This window comes from Rana temporaria, chromosome 2 (genome assembly GCF_905171775.1).
Source record: "Rana temporaria chromosome 2, aRanTem1.1, whole genome shotgun sequence".
NCBI lineage: Eukaryota > Metazoa > Chordata > Amphibia > Anura > Ranidae > Rana > Rana temporaria.
In genome coordinates, this window is record NC_053490.1 from 52,775,975 (window position 1) to 52,796,329 (window position 20,355).

General features: G+C 41.4%; 1 protein-coding gene across 1 annotated transcript in view; it reads left to right on the forward strand.

The window, feature by feature from the left end:
• The window catches only part of CNTN5 (contactin 5), a 2,004,044-nt gene that overhangs the window by 1,536,349 nt on the left and 447,340 nt on the right, over positions 1–20,355 (forward strand). The gene's annotated exons all lie outside the window — the stretch shown is intronic.

Genomic DNA, 20,355 nt, shown 5'->3' on the forward strand with positions numbered 1-20,355 from the left:
TGCTTACTCCATTACGAACGGTAGTTTTACCAGAACGCTCCCATCTCATAACTTGCTTCTGAGCATGCGCAGGTTTTTAACATCGTTTTAGCCCACACACAATCATTTTTTACAACCCGAAAAACAACATCGTTTAAAACGAAAAATGATGTGAAGCCCACACACGATCATTTTAAATTAAATTTTTTAAAACAACATTTTTTTCATGCCGAAAAATGATCGTGTGTACGCGGCATTAGTGTTTCTAGGGTGACAAGGCAAAATCTGCATAGCTTTATGTAATTTGGCTTACCATAATGTACATGATACTAAATCACCAACTATTGCTATATCCCACAACAAAATGTCTGCTGCAATTGACTAGGGACAGTAGAATTAAACTGTAACTGTTACATCAATAAAATGTTTACCACCGGCTGCCATAAGTATTAACCCTCCTGGCGGTATTCCCGAGTCTGACTCGTGGGTTACATTTTTGTGCTGCGATCGGTAACCCCCGAGTCAGACTCGGGCTCGCCTCACAGCATCCACAGGCATGGTTTACTAACCTTGTCCCTGGATCCAGCGATGCCTCTTCGCTGTGTGAGCGAGCGGGACCTCGCTCGATTCACACAGTGTCCCCGTGTGCCGCCGATCTCCGTTCCCTGCGAAGTTACGACGCACAGGGGCGGAGAACGGCGCCAAATTCAAAAAAGTAAACAAACACATTACATACAGTATACTGTAATCTTATAAATTACAGTACTGTATGTTAAAAATGCACAGACCCCTTGTCCCCAGTGGTCTGCCCAGTGTCCTACATGTTCTTTTGTATAATAAAAACTGTTCTTTCTGCCTACAAACTGTAGATTGTCCATAGCAACCAAAAGTGTCCCTTTATGTCAAAAATGGTTTTAGAGCAGCTAGAAAACAGCGATAATAAATTATAATCACTTGCAGAATTGTGCGATAGCGATTTGTGGGGAAATTTGTCAGAAAAAAATAAAAGTAATGACAGCGACAATTCTGCAACTGAGCAAATTTTAGTGATTTTGAGTTGATTACATTATTGAATAATTTTTATTATAATTATATTATTATTTGTTATAATTATTTATAATTATTTATTATATTATAATTTTGTTTTTAAAAAAATGTCATACCCGGGATGTCTAATAGACTCTTGTTTGGTCAGATTTAAGTGAGTTATTCCTAAGAATTACAGGCCTACAGTATTAAACGCCAAATTTCCTTGCAAATAATGGTACCGCTTTCAGCACCTAAAATCTGAAATAATCATACCGCCAGGGAGGTTAATAAGCATTCCATAGTGAAAGTGGAAGAAAAAGTGGCCTGGATGAACTGCGTTACCTGGTCACGGGGGTGACTTCCAAGAATGTTGATGATAAGACTGGTCGTCTTCATATGTCCTGTCTTATTGACCACAAATAGCAGGAGGAAAGTTCCAAACTAATCTTGGAACGTGGGATAGACTTCCAGCAGAGGTAGTGAATCAGTCAACAGTAATTGAACCCAGGCATGCTTGGGATAAACATGGATTTATATTCGGACAAAAAAGATAAACACAAATGTATGTATGTGTATATATATATATATATATATATATATATATATATATATATATATATATATATATATATATATAACATTTGTGTTAATCTTTATAATATAGTGTATATTTATAAATTGCAGACTCATTGGACAACTTCCTCTTGGACTTTTTTTCTGCTGTCAGTCCTGATCCCCTGAAATTTACCAATTTTTAATGTGCATAAACATGTTAGTACTGGTTTTGCTAGCTTGGAAATCGATACCCTTTTTAGGGGCTTCCCTCTGTATATGCATTCCAATGTATGTTAAACTTGTTTGATATGTGACATTATTAAATACTTTATATTCCACCATTGTATTCATTTTTGCCATCATGAGCCTCATTTAAAGTCCCACCCCTTTTTTGTTTTGCAATTTTGCTGTATTTTGGCTGCGATTTTGCTTCCTTCGTCAATTGACAGGGATGGAGGCACTCCCCCCTAACCGGGCTCGGCCTCATTTAAAGTTCCAAATCCCCCCCCCCCCCCCGCATTATATGGTCAGTCCTCTATGTTAAAGGTGCAAACACCTACCAAATGTAGAGCTCAACCTCCCCCTCCCCAAAAAAATGTAAATCCTAATAATGGTACTTTCTCATCTGATGGATGGCTACAGGAATACTCTTCCCTTGATCGAGAGTGAAAAGGCAGCAGCATAAGGCAAGGACATCTTGTGATCTTACCTCATGTAAGCATATTTACAGTGTTAAACTGACAGCACTGTTCTAAGCAATAATGTCTGGTTGGTTTGCATTGCTGTTCCTACATCTCCCAACATACAGACTTCTGTATTAAAAGATGGGAAATTAAAGACTAATTCACATACTTATACTAGATGTAATTAAAATGCACTTAAATATATTCCAATTAATACATACCTGGACTAAAAGATGTCTATTCTTTTTGCCTGGGGTCTGGATAGCTTTACCATTTCTATTTAAATGTTGTAAAGACAATAGCGAAAAGATGGTAGGTTAATCATTAACCTGGTTCCTGAGAGGCAGTAATATGAATGGGAGAAGATGAAAACACTGAGTAGAAGCAATTAATCCTTAATATAGCTGTGAATCAATTGGTCTTACAGACAGGTAGCTATTTTCAGGCCACTTTCATTATATTAGCACTTATTACAGAAACTCAACAAGTACTAAGGAATCAAATGGGACACCGGAGATTATGGCAGAGAAAAAAAATGCAATTAAAACTCCCAAATATCCATTTTAAGAGATAATTTCATACTGACTTTTCTAAATGTTACAAAGTCACACTACTAAGTTGAGATTCAATTAGCTAAGGGACATGTGCTGTCTTTATATGTGTCCCAAGAAGAGAGAAGGTGACCGCACACCAGGATGCAAAGAAAAAAGTATTTTATTCCATAAAAACATCCAACATCAAGAAATATGTTCATGACACAGAGGAAAGCACGGCTGACGCGTTTCACAAAAATTGCTTTGCTTAGTCATAACCTATAAGCACGTGTGAGATTACCTCTTAAATAGCCACACCTCAGCTGAAGATGTTAAGTGCTTAATTTGCCCGCGACAAACATTTAATTTGTAGAAAAAAATATAATGAAGATAAAAAAAAGGGAAATAAAAACACCACAAAAATAAGTAAAAATATATATATACAACTTTGATGTTTTTCTAAAAACCTTGGTGTCTTGTGGGTGCACATAAGTACAAATGGCATGAACAAATCAACTGCATATGCACATACTGTACACAGACAGACACCAAAGGAAAACGATAAATCACACTATAATTGCTGATTGTAAAGACACTGAATGAAAACCTTTTTCATATATTACAAATACAAACAGCCCATCACATTGACTGACTAAATAGGTCCACTGTATATATCATAATATAACCACACATTCATGGATACAATGAACTCAGAAAATCAACTGATATTGAAAATAATACGGTCGAAATTTATAGTACTTCCCTAGTATATTGGAATAAGACCAAAGTAAAGATTGTGAGCGAAAAACTATGAACAAAATAAAAATAAACAACAACATGTCACACTTTAAAAAAAATACTGCCTTCCATAGTGTGACAATTGGAATAAACATTCTTTCACAGTATGGCCATAAATATATTTTAAATCAAAACTCAAATGTATATACAGATCGACCACTTTTTTACATTGTAAAAAACAAAACCAACCCTAGATGGTCCTCAAAAAATGTGTGGTAAGCCCATGGGGGTACTAGACACTTCACCAACATATCGACAAATAGATGATACAATCACATATTGTGTAAATCAAAAAATATAATATATATATATAACTGTATATATGGAGGCAAAGAAAACAACAATGATATAGAGCAACAATTTACAAATGGGATGAAACAAACCTGAACAGAGTAACCCTATTCATAGTGTGTAACATCCCATTCAAAGTTTAAACCATTAGGTGTCCTAGTCTGAAGGTTAAAGATCCAAAATACCTCCCTTTTACAGAGGAGGCAGAATACGCCCCTTTTTTACCTTTTCAATGACATGAACCTGAACCAGGGACAAATCTCCTTAATGCATTAAGTTAAAATGACGAGTGACATTGGTGGATTTCTAAGTCGTTTGTTCGTGCTATAACAACTAAAAAATAAATAAAAATTCCATAAATATATCCCGTAGTTGTAGATGCTATAACTTTTCTGTAAACCAATAACTATAAGCTTATTGGGATTTTTTTTTTAGCAAAAATATGTAGCAGATGACATGTTGGCCTAAATTGATGAAGAAATTTGATTTTTTTACATTTATTGGATATGTTTTATAGCAGAAAGTAAAAAAAAAATATTATTTCTTTTTTTTTTTTTCAAAATTGTCTGTCTTTTTTGTTTATTGCGCAAAAAATCGCAGAGGTGATCAAATACCACCAAAAGAAAGCTCTATTTGTGGAAAAAAAAGACATACATTTTAATTGGGAACAGTGTCACACAACGGCGCAATTGTCAGTTAAAGTAACGCAGTGCCATATCGCAAAAAATGGCCTGGCCATGAAGGGGGTAAATCTTCTGACTTGGGAAAAAACTGCACTAAACCACATAAAAGGAAGTCGTCAGCACTCAAACAAAAAAAGTAAAAGGAAATATAGATAATTAGTGCAAAGCTAAACGTGTCAGAACACAATACTTATAGTGACATAAGATCCATGATAGTAAATACAAAAACTGTGACACAAAAAATAATAAATAAGTCCATGTGCAAAGACCACACACCACAAACAATGGGATGGTGGAAAAAATATACACAAAACAAAACACAAATAGCTGGATTCAGGTACAGTTACAACGGCGTATCAGTAGATACGCAGTCGTAACTCCGAATCCGTGCCGTCCTATATTTAAGCGTATTCTCAAACTGAGATACGCTTAAATGTTGCTAAGATACGACCGGCGTAAGTCTCCTACGCTGTCGTATCTTAGCTGTCTATTTACGCTGGCCGCTAGGGGCGTGTACGCTGATTTACGCCTAGAATATATAAATCAGCAAGATACGCCTATTCACGAACGTACGCACGCCAGTCGCAGTAAAGATACGCCGTTTACGTAAGGCGTTTTCAGCCGTAAAGATAAACCAACAAAAAGATGGCGCAGCCAATGTTAAGTATGGACGTCGGAACAGCGTAACATTTTTCATGTTTTACGTCATTTGCGTAACTCGTCCGTGAATGGGGCTGGGCGTAAGTTACGTTCACGTCGAAAGCATTGACTATTTGCGACGTTTGAGCATGCGCACTGGGATACGTTCACGGACGGCGCATGCGCCGTTCATTCAGCGCGTCATTTACGTGAGGTCACAATTCATTACCATACAACACTATACACTACGGCGCCGTAACTTAGGACGCAAGTTCTTTGTGAATACTGTACTTGCCTCTCTAACTTACGGCGGCATAGCGTATATGAGATGCGCTACGCTCGCCTAAAGTTTAGGCACAGCTACGTGAATCTGGCTATATATGTGAAATAGTCCGTGTACAAAAAATATACGTATCTTTCCAATCGCTGACATAAACTGATGAATATCTAGTTGTCTTCAGGGATCACCAAGACATCAAGAATAAATGATGAGGTACTCTTACCATGGGGTGTGGACTCAGCTGTTTTGCAACAGTAAGTCTAATACGCTTGATGGCCTCTATGGACCTGGATCACTGCAACAGGGACTCCAAGGATGATGGTGCGTTTTCGATCACTCAGGTGGGATGCCAGGAACGACGGGAACCAAACCGATGGGCCTTCAGATGCAGGATATGTGGGAAAAGACAATTCCAACAGGCTTGGAAAAGCAAAAAGAAACACAGTGCTCCAGATGGTGCAGGTCAAAAATAAACCATGACAGGTTTTATTTAAAAGGTCATGTAAAATGACAAAAATAGGTAAGTTAAAAGTGATCACATAAATAAAAGCAGTATAGGGTGCTGTAAAGCGGAACCCGACGCAAGCCTCATGCCCCTGGTGACGGCTGAAAGGGGCCTTAGTGATTACACCTGGATTTGGATGCGCTTTAAAGTGTACCGTATTTATCGGCGTATGCCGCACACTTTTTTGCCCTGAAAATTTTCAGGGCAAAATCGTGGGTGCGCGATGTACGCTGATACCCGCTTCCCGCGCCGAGTTTGAACCACTGCGCCGGCATATACCGAGCGCAGTACACTCGGGTATAGTTGGGCAGGCTTGGCTCCTCTCGCGGTCACGTCCTGGACGTACAGGACGCACAGGACGTGACCGCGAGAGGAGCCGAGCCTGCCCGACTATACCCGAGTGTACTGCGCTCGGTATATGCCGGCGCAGTGGTTCAAACTCAGCGTGGGAAGCGGGGATCGAGCGGGGAGGACACCACGATGGCCGCAGAAGGATGCTGGACCCGACGAGGAGGACACCACCAAAGCTACAGACGGATGCCAGACCCAACGAGGCCGCCGATGGACGCCGCGCAAGACACCAAAACTGTAAGTACTAAAATGTTTTTTTTACAGGAATGCGGGTCCACATTAGGGGTGCCCACTATACGCCGGAGCGCGCAAAACCCCGATAAATACAGTATTTTCCTATCAAGCACAATTCAACAGATTCCCCTTTGCAGTGATGTTAACAGTTCTGAAGCTACAGTTGACATGCTTTGTTTTGGGTTTATCGGGAGGCAGTATGTTTCATTGCAATGCATTTGCATTAAAGGCAAAGTAGACCAAACACTGTTTTTTATTGTGATTTCATTCAAATGCATGTATTTGAGTCCCACTGTGTTTACTATAAATTAAAAAGTGAAAATTGTGAAAGTAATGCCCCAGTAAAGCCACAAGAAGTGGCAGAAAGAGCCTTAAAGCGGTTGTAAACCTCATAAACTTTTTTTTTTATTTTTTTCAAACCTGCAAGGCAAAAGGCATAATAGGCTACTATGCACCGCATACTAGCCTATTATCAAATACTTACCTCGGAACGAGGTGAACACCACTTACCTGGTCCACGCCGAGCAGGATGTCATCTTGCTCCGGCGTGTCTTCCGGGTATTACCGCTCCAGCGCTGTGATTGGCTGGAGCGGCGATGCCGGTCCTTTCGCCGCGGATTCCCCCCTGCGCATGCGCCGCCCGCATTGCGAGCGGAATATCTCCTAAACCGTACTGGTTTAGAAGATATTTTTTATACCTACAGGTAAGCCTTGTTATAGGCTTACCTGTAGGTAAAAGTGAAAAAGTGGGTTTACAACCACTTTAAGGAAATTGGCACCATTGAGATTTATAGGCTTACTTTGACTTGATTAACTCTTAACAAATTTTCCCACTTAAATTATGTTTTACATTTTTAAGGACATAAGGCCTTTGTTTTCTAATATGGTATCTGCTTGTCTTTCTATATTATAAAAAAAATACAATAATGTATTTATTTTTTACATATTGTAAATACTTAGGCCCCATACACACGATAGAATCCATCCGCAGATAAATCCCAGCAAATGGGTTTCTGCGGATAGATTCTATGGTGTGTACACGCCAGCGGATCTGTTTCCGCGGAGAAATCTCCTCTGGGATGGATTCCAGCAGATCGGATATTTGCTGACATGCACAACAAATCCATCTGCTGGAATCCATTCCAACGGATGGATCCGCTCGTCTGTACAGACTTACCGGATCCATCCGTCCAAAGGGATTCCCCGCACGCGTCGTAATGATTTGACGCATGCGTGGAATTCCTTATATGACAGCGTCGCGCCGTCGCCGCGTCATAATCGCGGCGACGGCGCGACACGTCATCGCCAGAGGATTTCCGCGCGGATTTCAATGCGATGGTGTGTACACTCCATCGCATCGAAATCTGCGGAAATCTTTGAGAGGATTTATCCGTGGAAACGGTCCGCTGGACCGTATCCGCGGATAAATTCTCTCGTGTGTATGGGGCCTAAGTGACAGCTGCAGATTTTTTTTATTATATTTATTTTTCTTGCATGTGATTGGGTATTCTTTGCAAAGTGAAAACTTAACCGCATTCACTAAGCAATAGGGCAAATTTCCTTGCAAAGTGAATATCCTATTTGCCTTTAGTAAATCAGTCCCATAGTGTCATATAGTTGGAAGACACTACTGCTGCTCAAAAAAGGAGGTCAAACTTTCTTTGGTTGTATTAAGAGATTTAAGCTGCTATTTTGTTTTTAAAAAAAAATGCTACTTTTTACAAAGACCAGGATTATTTTTTAAATGTGTCACCCTTACTAAATTCTTGCCACGCTGATGTCACCATGAATTGGTTGTGTGCTGTAATTGTCCATAAAATGGTTACCTTGGTCAGGTAGGCATGACAGGTACACTTTATTTTATTGGACTCCTTCGCTTTTCAGTAGGTGCTTATTAAAGAGACGTTAAGATTTTCATTTTCGCCCAGCCATAAAATCTTCATATAAATGGAAATAACTTGGCTATTTTTAAAGGGTTTAAAAATGACCTTCATAAAGCAGATGGAGAGCTCCGGGGAGACAATTTTGTAAACAAGAATGTTCTTTCATGGAGAAAAATGTCAGATTTACATTCCCTATAATGTTTTAAACTCTCTGCAAGCAAAACTTTGTAAATAACAGTCCTCCTGGTCAGCAAATAAGTTTATGTCTCCTCTCCGCTGCATACCAATGCCGTGCTCTGGGCTGCTTTTATTGTCTTCCTCTGCTTTGAATAGAGAAATCTTTATATGTTGACACCACCACCTACTTAAATTTTCATTCTGGGAAGCTGAGCCAAACGAGGCGAAGGATTTTCTTTCAAATACATCATAAGAAGTATCCAGAACTTGCTGGCTCTCGCTGAAACATCCTTATTGAACCATAAAAACAACACATTTTGAGGTTAGAATTGCATTTTTTTTTTTAAATACTAGATAGGTAGAAATTATGGAAAAGAGTACCGCTCCAAGCCTTCGACCTATGCTGTGCTCCCGCCCTGTAGTACTGACAGGTGCAGACTCTGTGCTGATCCGTGGAAAAAAGAAATGTTCCTGGACTGCCGCACTCTGATAGGCGATTTATTGAAACAAAATGAACAAAGGATAAAATGCAACACTGCAATCAATGGTAGAAAGTGGACATAGGGGACAAAAAAGCTAACATGTTTCACATCATGGATAGATGCTTAGTCATCAGACAGGTAGAAACTGGTTTAAATCTTTACAGCACCAATGCATCGCTTTATTAATGTGTGGGGCAAGTACAGTATTTTAGAGCGCTCCGCTTATCAGCCCCCTCCCCCCCCGGTGCCACATTTGGCACCTTCCGGGGGCAGAGGAGAGAGCGGGTACCTGTTTTTACCTGTCCCACTTCTTAGAGATCTCACCGCCGCGCCATTCAGAAAGTGCAGCATGCTTCGCACATGCGCAGTAGGGATTCGGCTGTGAAGCCAACAGGCTGTCAAGTTCCCTTACTATGAATGGCAGCGGCTAGGGTGCCAACATTGCTGGATTTCAGGTCCGGTAAATGTCCTAATATTAAGTCAGCAGCTAAAGTATGTGTAGCTGCTGACCTTTCATTTTTTGCTGGGTTGGGGGGGGTGTAACTCCTCTTTAGGGTAATCTGTTATGTCCTTCAAACTTTACATCACTGTTGTGTATGTGCTTTGTTGTAATTTGCAGTGTAAAACTAATTTGTCAGGAACTAGAACTCCTATTGGTGGCACTGTGGTGTAGTTCCAGTGTCCACCAGCAGGTGTCTTCTAGCAGTCAGTAGATCCCAGCAATTAGCCATCATTTAATGCTCGCTGCTTAGAGGATGTTTAGCACTGCCTCAGCAACTACACACTGCCTCAGTATTTTAACTGTATATTCTAGATCTGAAGCTCCATTAACCTGCTACTTGAAGAATTTGATTGTCCTCTTAACTCATTCCTAAACCATATATCAAAGTTGCATTTTTTAGTACAATCAGCTGTGAGAGTCATTTACTACCCTGCAGCACACGTAAATTAGGGGGTTGGATACTGGTGATGTCATCGCCCTTATATGGACATATGCCCATATTTTTGACATTGACATTGATAAATGGCATTGACTAAATATGGGCATGTATCAATATAACAGCACCAAGCTCATCTCTGCCTTAACCCATTCTGGCCCTGTTCCTGACCCGTGTTACTTCCTGGCACTTCTCCTGTATACATAGTTATTCAGATGTTTAGTTTTCCTGCATTTCATGTAGTTTCACTGGGTTATGTATAGGTTGCTGTATTTACAGTATGTTTTATGTCACTTGTGGTATCTGTTTGTCTTCACTTAGGCTTGTTAGGTTTCCTCTGTGTAGTTCCCACATATCTGGTCACACTAGCATTGCAGAATACCAGTACATGGTATCCTGACATAATACTGAGGCCATACAACTAGAGTAGCTACACAGGGGACTGTGAATTGTTTGCTTGCATATTGTATTGTATCAAGATGCATCCAAACGATGGCTATATTATGTGTTGCTAGAGAAAGAAAAAAAAAAGAAATATTGTTGCCAGATATTTCAGAACCAAACTAATGAAAATTGCTTGAATACTGTCTTTTGGTTCATTCCTTTGTTACTCAAGCGTGTTTTTACATTTTTACATATTTAGAAAAATGGCACTACCAGTTCAGGCCAGGCCTTTCTGGTAACTGTGTGGTTGTTTGAAAATGACAAAACCAATTTTTTCAAATACTATTCTGTATATTCATAAGAGGCTCTGCTGGACTGTACATTATCTAGTTGGACAAAATAATTATAAATTCAGGGCCGGATTCCCGTAGATCTACGGCGGCATAACGTATCGCATTTACGTTAAGGCGCCGCAAGTTTTACGGGCAAGTTCTTGATTCACAAAGCACTTGCCTGTAAAGTTGCGGCGGCGTAGCGTAAATCCCCCGGCGCAAGCCCGCCTAATTCAAATGATCCGGGTAGGGGGCATGGATCATTTAAATTAGGCGCGTTCCCGCACCGAACGTACTGCGCATGCGCCGTCCCTAAATTTTCCCGACGTGCATTGCGCTAAATGACGTCGCAAGGACATCATTGGTTTCGATGTGAACGTAAATGGCGTCCAGCCCCATTCACGGAGGAGTTACGCAAACGACGTAAAATTTTCAAATTTCGACGCGGGAACGACGGCCATACTTAACATTGAGTACGCCACCTAGGGGGCATGTTTATATTTACGCCGCGTATCTCTTACGGAAACGGTGTAAATTTACTGCGACGGGCAAGTGTACGTTCGTGAATCGGCGTAACGGCAATGGAAGCGCCACCTAGCGGCCGGCCTAGAATTGCAGCCTAAGATCCGACGGCGCAGGCCGTCGTATCTTAGGTATGTTTAAGTGTATCTCAGTTTGAGAATACATTTAGACATACGACGGGCTTAGATTCGGAGTTACGTCAGCGTATCTGCTGATACGCCGGCGTAACTCTTTGAGAATCTGGCCCTCAGTCTTTACCCAGTGTCACTTTACTTCTGCTTCAGACCAGCATGTTCATGTGCCAGCCTCTGACCTGTCTGTGCCACTACCAGCCTCTGGCAAGCTTGTGTAATTGCCAGCCTTTGACCAACCTGCTTGCCTTCCAGTCAGACCAGTCTGCTCACCAACCCCTGCCTCTGATTAGTTTGTTCCTTTGTCAACTCTAGCCACTGTCCTTTTTGTCTCCATGCCAGCTGTTCCAGGCTAGCCTGCCCCTGTGCCAGTAGTTCCAGTCTTATCTTCATCTTTGTCTGGTAACTGTGCCTAACCCAACCTGTCTTTATGCCAGCACTTTTAGTCCAGGCTGTCTCACTGCCAGCCTCAGCCAATCTCCTCCAGTGTCAGCTTCTGTCCTGGCTGCTGCCAATTCATGTATGGAACTATCAGCACCCTGAACTTCCTTCTCTGCAAAAGATAATTCCCATATCTTCCTAAGAAGTATGAATACTTAATAGACTCGCTAGTTCTGCCAAGTGAGGTCCTTAACCATTCCCAAAAGCTATTTAAAGAACCTGCATCCTCTCTCTGCTTCTGAGGTTTTGTACTCTGAATCTGCTCCAGAAATCCAGCTTTTTTATTTACAGGAGCCTTGCACCCTTTGTCTGCTTTTAAGGTTGTGCACTCTGAATCTGCTCCAAAAGTCCTGCCTTTTGAATTTCAGAAGCTCTGCACCTTGTCTATGCTTCAGTTGTTTTGTCACCCATCTCTGTTCCAAAGACTTTGCATCCTGCCTCTGCTCCAGAAATTGTGCTTCCCATCTTTGCTTCTGAGGTCATGCATCCTGAATCTGCTCCAGTGGCTATTTGACTTGTTTCCAGAAGTCTTGCACGTTGTCATTGTTTCAATGGTTTTACTGCTTTGGAAGTCCCAGCCTCCCCTCCGGAAGTATTGCACCACATCAAAGATCTTGCACTGTGTTGCTGCTCCAGAAGTTTTGTATCCAGTCGTTGCTTCTGAGGTCCTGTACCCTGATTCAGCTTACACGGTCCGGTACCCAGATTCGGCTTTTAAGGTCCAGCACCCTGATCCTCTTTATTCTCTACCTGCTGCCCAGCCTAAAAGCTAGTGGTTCTCTATTGTTCAGCTTGACTCTGCTGACTCTCCCCCTGCTGTTCAGCCTGACTCCACGGACTCTCTGATTGTGATTTTGGTCAGATATAAAATAAAATTTCAGCTCTATATTCAATAGAAATGGGCTTAACACCCTTCTCCTCCCCCGCTTCAGTTCGCAACAGAACATCTTGAACAGGCAAAAAGTTCTAGCAAACTCTATTAAAGTCTATGGGACATGAACATGAAAAAAATGCAAGTATGCAAAATATATGCAAATATATGCAACTATTGTCATAAAAAGTGTATGGGGACCTGGGTACTGCCCCTGGGGACACGTATTAATGCACTTTTTTTTTTTAAATTGTTTTTAAAGATGCATTGATTTTAATTATGCTTAAAGTGAAACAATAACAATGAAATGTTCATTTAAATATCGGGCCTGGGGGGCTGGGGGGGTCCCCTTGGTCTGTCTGTAATGTGGCGAATCTGCTGTACGATGTATAGAACATGCCATGCCACATGCAGGAGAAAATGTAATTTAAATTTGTTCCCGGCTGTAATGTAGTGCCCCCCAAAATCCATACCAGACCCTTATCCGAGCATGCAGCCTGGCAGGTCAGGAAAAGGGAGGATGAGCAAGCACCTCCCCCTTCCTGAACCATCTTAGGCTACCTGTCCTCAACATGGGGGTGTGGGTGCTTTGGAGGAGGGGGCCACCCCATCCCAAAGCACCTTGTCCCCCAACCCAAAGCACCTTGTCCCCATGTTGATGTTGATGGGGACAAGGACCTCTTTCCGACAAGCATTGACTGTGGTTGTTGGAGTCTGCGGGAGGGGAGCTTATCGGAATCTGGAACTCCCAGATCCCAGCCCCCCCCCCATGTAAATGGGTATCGGGTGCATGCAAATTCACCAAAAAAGTGTCAAAATGTAAGTCCTTTAAAAATAAAAAAAGTCCCTCGATGTAATCCACCATCAATCACGCCGCCCAACGACTTTTTGTCACTTTTTTGGTGAATGGGTAGGGGTATGATGTACCCGCTACCCATTCACATAGGGGGTGGGGTCTGGGGGCCCTCTTGTTAAAGGGGGTTTCCAGACTCTGATAAGGTCCCCGACCGTAGACCCCGACAACCACACCCCAGGGTTGTCAGGAAGAGGCCCTTGTCCCCATGTTGAGGGCCAGCGACCTGGTATGGTTCAGGTTTCTGGCCTGTCCGGCTGCATGCTCGGATAAGGGTCTGGTATGGATTTTGGGGGGGACCCGTGCCATTTTTTTTTTTTTTTGGCATGGAGTTCCACTTATCCAAAGGGCCTGGTATGGATTTTGGGGGGACACCATGCCTTCTTTTTCTTAATTCTGTCATAGAGTTCCCTTTAACCACTTCAGCCCGGGAAGGATTTGCCCCCTAAATGACCAGGCAATTTTGTGCTATACGGTACTGCATTGTTTTAAATGACAATTGCATGATAATACGATGCTGTACTGAAACAAAATTGACATACTTTTTTTCCCACAAATAGAGCTTTATTTTGGTGGCATTTGTTCACCTCTGCGGTTTTTATTTTTTGCGCTATAACCAAAAAACGCCAATTTTGAAAAAAATATATATATTTTTTTTTTTTTTGCTATAATAAATATCCCCCCAATTTAAAAAAAAAAACAAAAAAAAACAAATGTATTCATCAGTTTAGACCAATATGTATTCTTCTAAATATTTTTGGTAAAAAAAATCCAATAAGGGTATATTGATTGTTTGTGCAAAGGTTATAGCGTCTACAAAATAGGGGATAGATTTATGGCATTTTTATTATTTTTATTTTTTCACTAGTAATGGCGTTGTTCTGCTATTTTTAGCTGGCTGGGACATTGTGGCGTTCAGATCAGACACAGGCCCATCACTAATATTAAATAAAACATCAATATTTTTCCCCAAGTAAAGGTGCCACTGCATTCTAGTATATTTTAGAAATTAAATATTGCAACCTAAAATATAAAATTGTCAATATTACTACTCTGAAAATAAGGATGTACAATGGTCTACAACAGAAGCATGCAAATTGTCCATTTTGATTCCATTTGGGCCTGTCCCTGTGTCTGACTTCTGTTTGATTTTACCTTACTTTCAGCATATTGAACTGGTACCCACATACAAAACCGACGCAATTTAATAAGATAGCTAGGGGCATGCGGTAGCTAGATACACATATAACATGCAGTTTACTGTAGCACATACTATTAATGAAAGGTTTAGTTTGGAAAAAATAATGACTAAGAATACCTTGCTGGAAATCAGAATGCTCTACTGTTTAAAGTATAATATATTTGGTCATTAGGTAACAGAGTAAAATGTGCAATGCTAGTTATGAAGCATGAAAGAGTGGGATGTTGTAGTGAAATCTTACCAATAGGACTCATTAGTGCAACTCAGAGCTTTCTGATCATCGTGAAACTAGTACAAATGCAACCAATCCGATATGTCTTCATCCAAACATCCAATACAAATATGTTTGTGATGATTGCACAGAGATCTGAGCATTTATGACTTCTGGAGATGCTATAATGAGCATTTGTACCTACTGGAAGGCCCATACAGGGCTTTTGTGCATGTGGGTTCTTATCAATTTCTTTCAATAAGGGAGGAGGGAGGGGGTACCTCCTATCACAATTTGGATTAGCAGCAAAGATGGGAAGTGTCATCATAATGGGGGATTTTAATTTTTTAATTATCCAGACATAGGCTGGGCGCAGGGAACCACACATTTGTCTAATGCCCTGTACACACGATCGGTTCATCTGATGAAAACGGACCGATGGATTTTTTCATCAGATATACGATGAAGCTGACTTTCATCAGTCTTGCCTACACACCATCAGTTAAAAAAACATTTGTGTAAGAACGCGGTGACGTAAAACACAACGACGTGCAGAGAAAAATTAAGTTCAATGCTTCCGAGCATGTGTCGACTTGATTCTGAGCATGCGTGGATTTTTAACTGATGGATTTCCCCACAGACAATCTTTTTTTCCTATCGGTTTTTTAACCATCAGATCATTTTTAAACAGGTTCTAAGTTTTTTCACCGATGGGGCCCACACACGATCAGTTCGTCTGATGAAAACGGTCCATCGGACCGTTTTCATCAGACGAACCGATCGTGTGTACGCGGCATAAGGCTCACCAGTTCCTAAATATCTTGCAAGACAATTTTATGGGTCAAATGATAGATGCAACAACTAGAAACGAAGGATTACTAGACCTACTGATTACCAACAATACAGATCTGATCGTGGATGTGGAAATAAGGGGCAATTTAGGAAACAGCGAGCACAGGTCGATTGGCTTCAGTATAAATCACACAAATAGGAAACATAAGGGGAATACAAAGACATTGGATTTAAAAAGAGCAAAGTTCCCTAAACTACAAACCTTATTAGAAGATATAAATTGGGATAAAATCTTAGGAACAAAGATCACTGAGGAGAGATGGGTTCGCTATAAGAGCATATTAAATAAGGGCAGTGCATCCCATTGGGAAATAAATTGTGTGAGTGAACAAAAGTCCTGGATGGCTTAACGCCAATGTAAAAATGCATATACAAGCAAAGGAGAAGGCCTTCAAAAAATGCAAGACTGGGGGATCATCATTAGCATTCAGGCTTTACAAAGAATGCAACAAGAAATGTAAGGGTGAAATGATTTAAGTATATAAACAGTAAAAAAGGAGGACAGACCATATTGGCCCCATAAAGAATGAGGAAGGAAGGCGGTTTACAAAGGATGGGGAGATGGCGAAGGTATTGAATTTATCCTTCTCCTCAATCTTCAGGAGGGAATCGGTGGGCTTCAGTAACCAAAACTGCAGTGTTTGTCCTCATGACACATTACAGAAAGAACCCTCATGGCTAACAGAGGACATAATTAGAAACCTAATTGGCTTGCACCCAAGGGTCCTTAGGAAACTCAGTTATGTAATTTCCAGACCATCGTTCTTAATTTTTACTGACAGTCTAATGATTGGAATGGTACCAGCTGATTGGGAAAAGCCAATGTAGCTCCAATATTGTAAAAAAAGGGTTAAAATACATCGCTGTGAATTACAGACCAGTTAGCCGAACATCAATAGTATGTAAGCTCTTGGAGGGGATGATAAGGGACTGTATACAAGATTTTAGTAATGAAAATGGTTTCATTAGCAGTAATCAGCATGTATTCATGAAGAATCATTCTTGCCAAACCAATCTATTAACCTTATATGAAGAAGTGAGCTGCCATCTAGATAAAGGAAGGCCCGTAGACATGCTGTATCTGGATTTTGCAAAAGCATTTGACATAAATGTTTACTGTACAAAGTAAGGTCCGTTGGCAGGGGCCATAGGGTGAGTACATGGATTGAAACGTGGCTACAAGGGCGAGTTCAGAGGGGTGCAACGGATCGTCACCGATCCGTGATTCGAACGGGTCACCCCGTTCAGATCGGCACACCACGCGATCCGCGGAGCGCTCCGGAGCCTCGGCCGTAGGAAAGTGCCCGGCTTAGGCCTAGCTCCGGAGCGGCGGCCATCTTGCTCCACCCCCGTGTGCTTGTCAGAGCACAGCGTGACACGCCTCCCCGCCTCAGCGCGCTCACTACAGACCCGGAACTGCCTGCAGACATGTGGAGACAGCGTCGGTGAGCTCTGCACCTGCAGGTAGGAGCTACACCATCACCTGGGGAGCATGTCTGTACACCAGGGTGGAGGGGGGTGACACCAGGGTGGAGGGGGGTGGATAGTGATTAGGTGGGTGTAACAAGATTTGTCTTTTTGTTATTTTTTTTGCTGATCCGAGGATCGATCCGATCTATGACTCCTGATCCGAGGATCGATCCGATCCGTGATTTTTTTGATCCGTTGCACCCCTAGGTGTGATAAATGGTGAGTACTCGGAATGGTCAGGGGTGGAAAGTGGGGTCCCCCAGGGTTCTGTGCTGGGACCAATCCTATTCTCTGCAAGATGTGGAAACCTTGCAAGAAGATCTGGACAAATTATTGGGGTGGGCAACTACATGGCAAATGAGGTATAATGTGGAACATTTTTAAATAATGCATTTGGGTGGCAAACATATGAATGCAATCTACTCACTAGGGGGAGAACCTCTGGGGGAAGCAAGGATGGAAAAGGACCTGGGGGTCCTAGTAGATGATAGGCTCAGCAATTGCATGCAATGCCAAGCTGCTGCTAAAAAAGCAAACAAAACATTGGCATGAATTAAAAAGGGGATTGACTCAAGAGATAAAGCAATAATTCTCCCAATCTACAAGACTCTGGTCTGGCCTAGCTCAAGCTAATGAGGATATTAGTTAAGAAGAAAGTGTATATGTAGGGGTTGGGGTGAACGTGGAACAAATGTACTCCTACAGAGGCACCATCTCCAAAAGATATACAACTATGTTTCAAAAAAAGGTAGAATGGGGTGGGACTTTAATTGTGCCTCGGTGGAGCATGAACAAAGAAATATATAGTACTACAATTCTAGAAAAATGGAAAAGTTTTATTTGTCTGCCATTAGGCAGTACCTTCTAAAAATAAAAATCAGTTTAAGACAAATTACAGTCTCCTAATTTGAATTTGGGGTGTGCAGGTCCCGGAGGTGCCAAGAGGTGTAGCCTACACGTTTTGCAGACAATTCCGCTTCAAAGCTACTTTATCTTTCTTTGCTCATACTCCAACGAGGCACAATTAACCTGCCTAGCGGTATTCCAGAGTCAGGCTCGGGGTGAATTTTGCATACCAAAAGTGGTAACCTTGAGCCAGACTCAGGATCACATTGCAGGATACAGGGGAAGTTACTTACCTTGTCCCTGGATCCTGCGATGTGTCCCCGATGTGCGTGCGAGCTGTCATCTCGCTCGATTCACACACTGGTGACTGCCGAGTGCCGCTGAGCTCCATTCCCGAGATGCGCCACGCACGGGGGCGGAGTTCCACGCCAAATTTAAAAAAGTTAAAACACAGTATAGATACAGTATACTGCAATCTTACAGATTACAGTACTGTATCAAATAATTACGCATCCACTGTGTCCCTAGTGGTCGGTCCGGTGTCCTGCATGCACTTTTATATTATAAAAACTGTTCTTTCTGCCTGGAAACTGGAGATTGTCCATAGCAACCAAAAAGTGTCCGTTTATGTCAAAAGTGGTTTTAGAACAGGGATAATAAATTAGAATCACTTGCAGAATTCAGCGATATCGATTTGTGGGGAAATTCATCATCAAACACTGAAAGTGATGACAGTCGCAATTCTGCAACTGAGCAAATTTCAGTGTTTTTGATTTAATTACATTATTGAAAATGTTTATTAAAATTACATTATTATTTGTTATAATTATTTATAGTTATTTATTATATTATAATTTATGATTTTGTGTTTCAAACTTTATTATACCCGGGATGTCTACTAGACTCTTTTTTTGGACAGATTTAAATGAGTTATTACTAAGAATTGCTGGCCTACAATATAAAATGCCAAATTTTCATGCAAAATAATGGTACCGCTTTCAGCACCAAAAATCTGAAAGAATCATACCGCCAGGGAGGTTAAAGTTATGAAGAAAGGTTACGAGCACTGAACTTATTCTCTCTGGAGAAGAGGGGATATGATTTTAATTTACAAATACCGTACTGGTGACCCCACAATAGGGATTTTTTTTTCCCGTGGAAGGGAGTTTAACAAGACACTTATTAAGATTAGACGAAAAGAGGTTTAACCTTAGACTGCGTAGAGCAGGAGTCTCCAAACTTTTTAAAGAAAGGGCCAGTTTACTGTCCTTTACACTGTAGGGGGGGCAGATGTTGGTGTCAGTGGGAGGAATAATACCCCAACATTGGTGTCAGAGGGAAGAATAGTGCCCAATAAATGGTAGTAAGAGGAATAGTGCCTGCCTCATCATTGGTATCAGCAGGAGGAATAGTGCCCGATCATTGGTGTCAATGGGAAGAATATTACCCCATCATTGGTGTCAGTAGGAAGAATGGTGCCCCAAAGTTGGTGTTAGTGGGATTAAAAGTGTCTTGTATCAGTGGGATAAATAGTGTCCCAAGGGCCGGATAAAGGAAAGCAAAGGGCCGCATCTGGCCCCCAGGCCGCAGTTTGGACACCACTGGCGTAGAGGTTTCTTTACTGTAAGCATGGCAAGGATGTGAAATTCACTTCCACAGGTGGCAGTTTCAGCAGGGAGCATCGATAGTTTCAAAAAACTATTAGATAAGCATCTGAACGACCACAACATACAGGGATATACAATGTAATACTGGCATATAATCACACACACAGGTTGGACTTGATGGACGTGTGTCTTTTTTTCAACCTCATCTACTATGTAACTATGTGTAGTTTTGAAAATGACATAAGCGGGCATCCATTTAGCACTGGACAGCCAGGTTTTGAAGAAGATTTCTGGCTGAACAGCTACAAGTTTGTGACTTCTCACTGTTCAGTTTTGTTAGACAGATATCAGTCTGTCCTTGGCCAGCCTTAGCTTAGATCACATAAAAAAAATCACTTTAATGAAAAACTATATCTAGCCCACCTCGGGAGCCTCCTAACCAAAACTACAGTAACTTATAAAAACCCCAACACCAATGCTTACTTTCTTAAAAAGAACCGCCATGGCTTATATTGTCTTCTGTGCTGGCCACACCTGCACAGTGGGTCCCTCTTCACTTGAATGGGGCCGTATGCCAAGCATCTCTAACTGCAG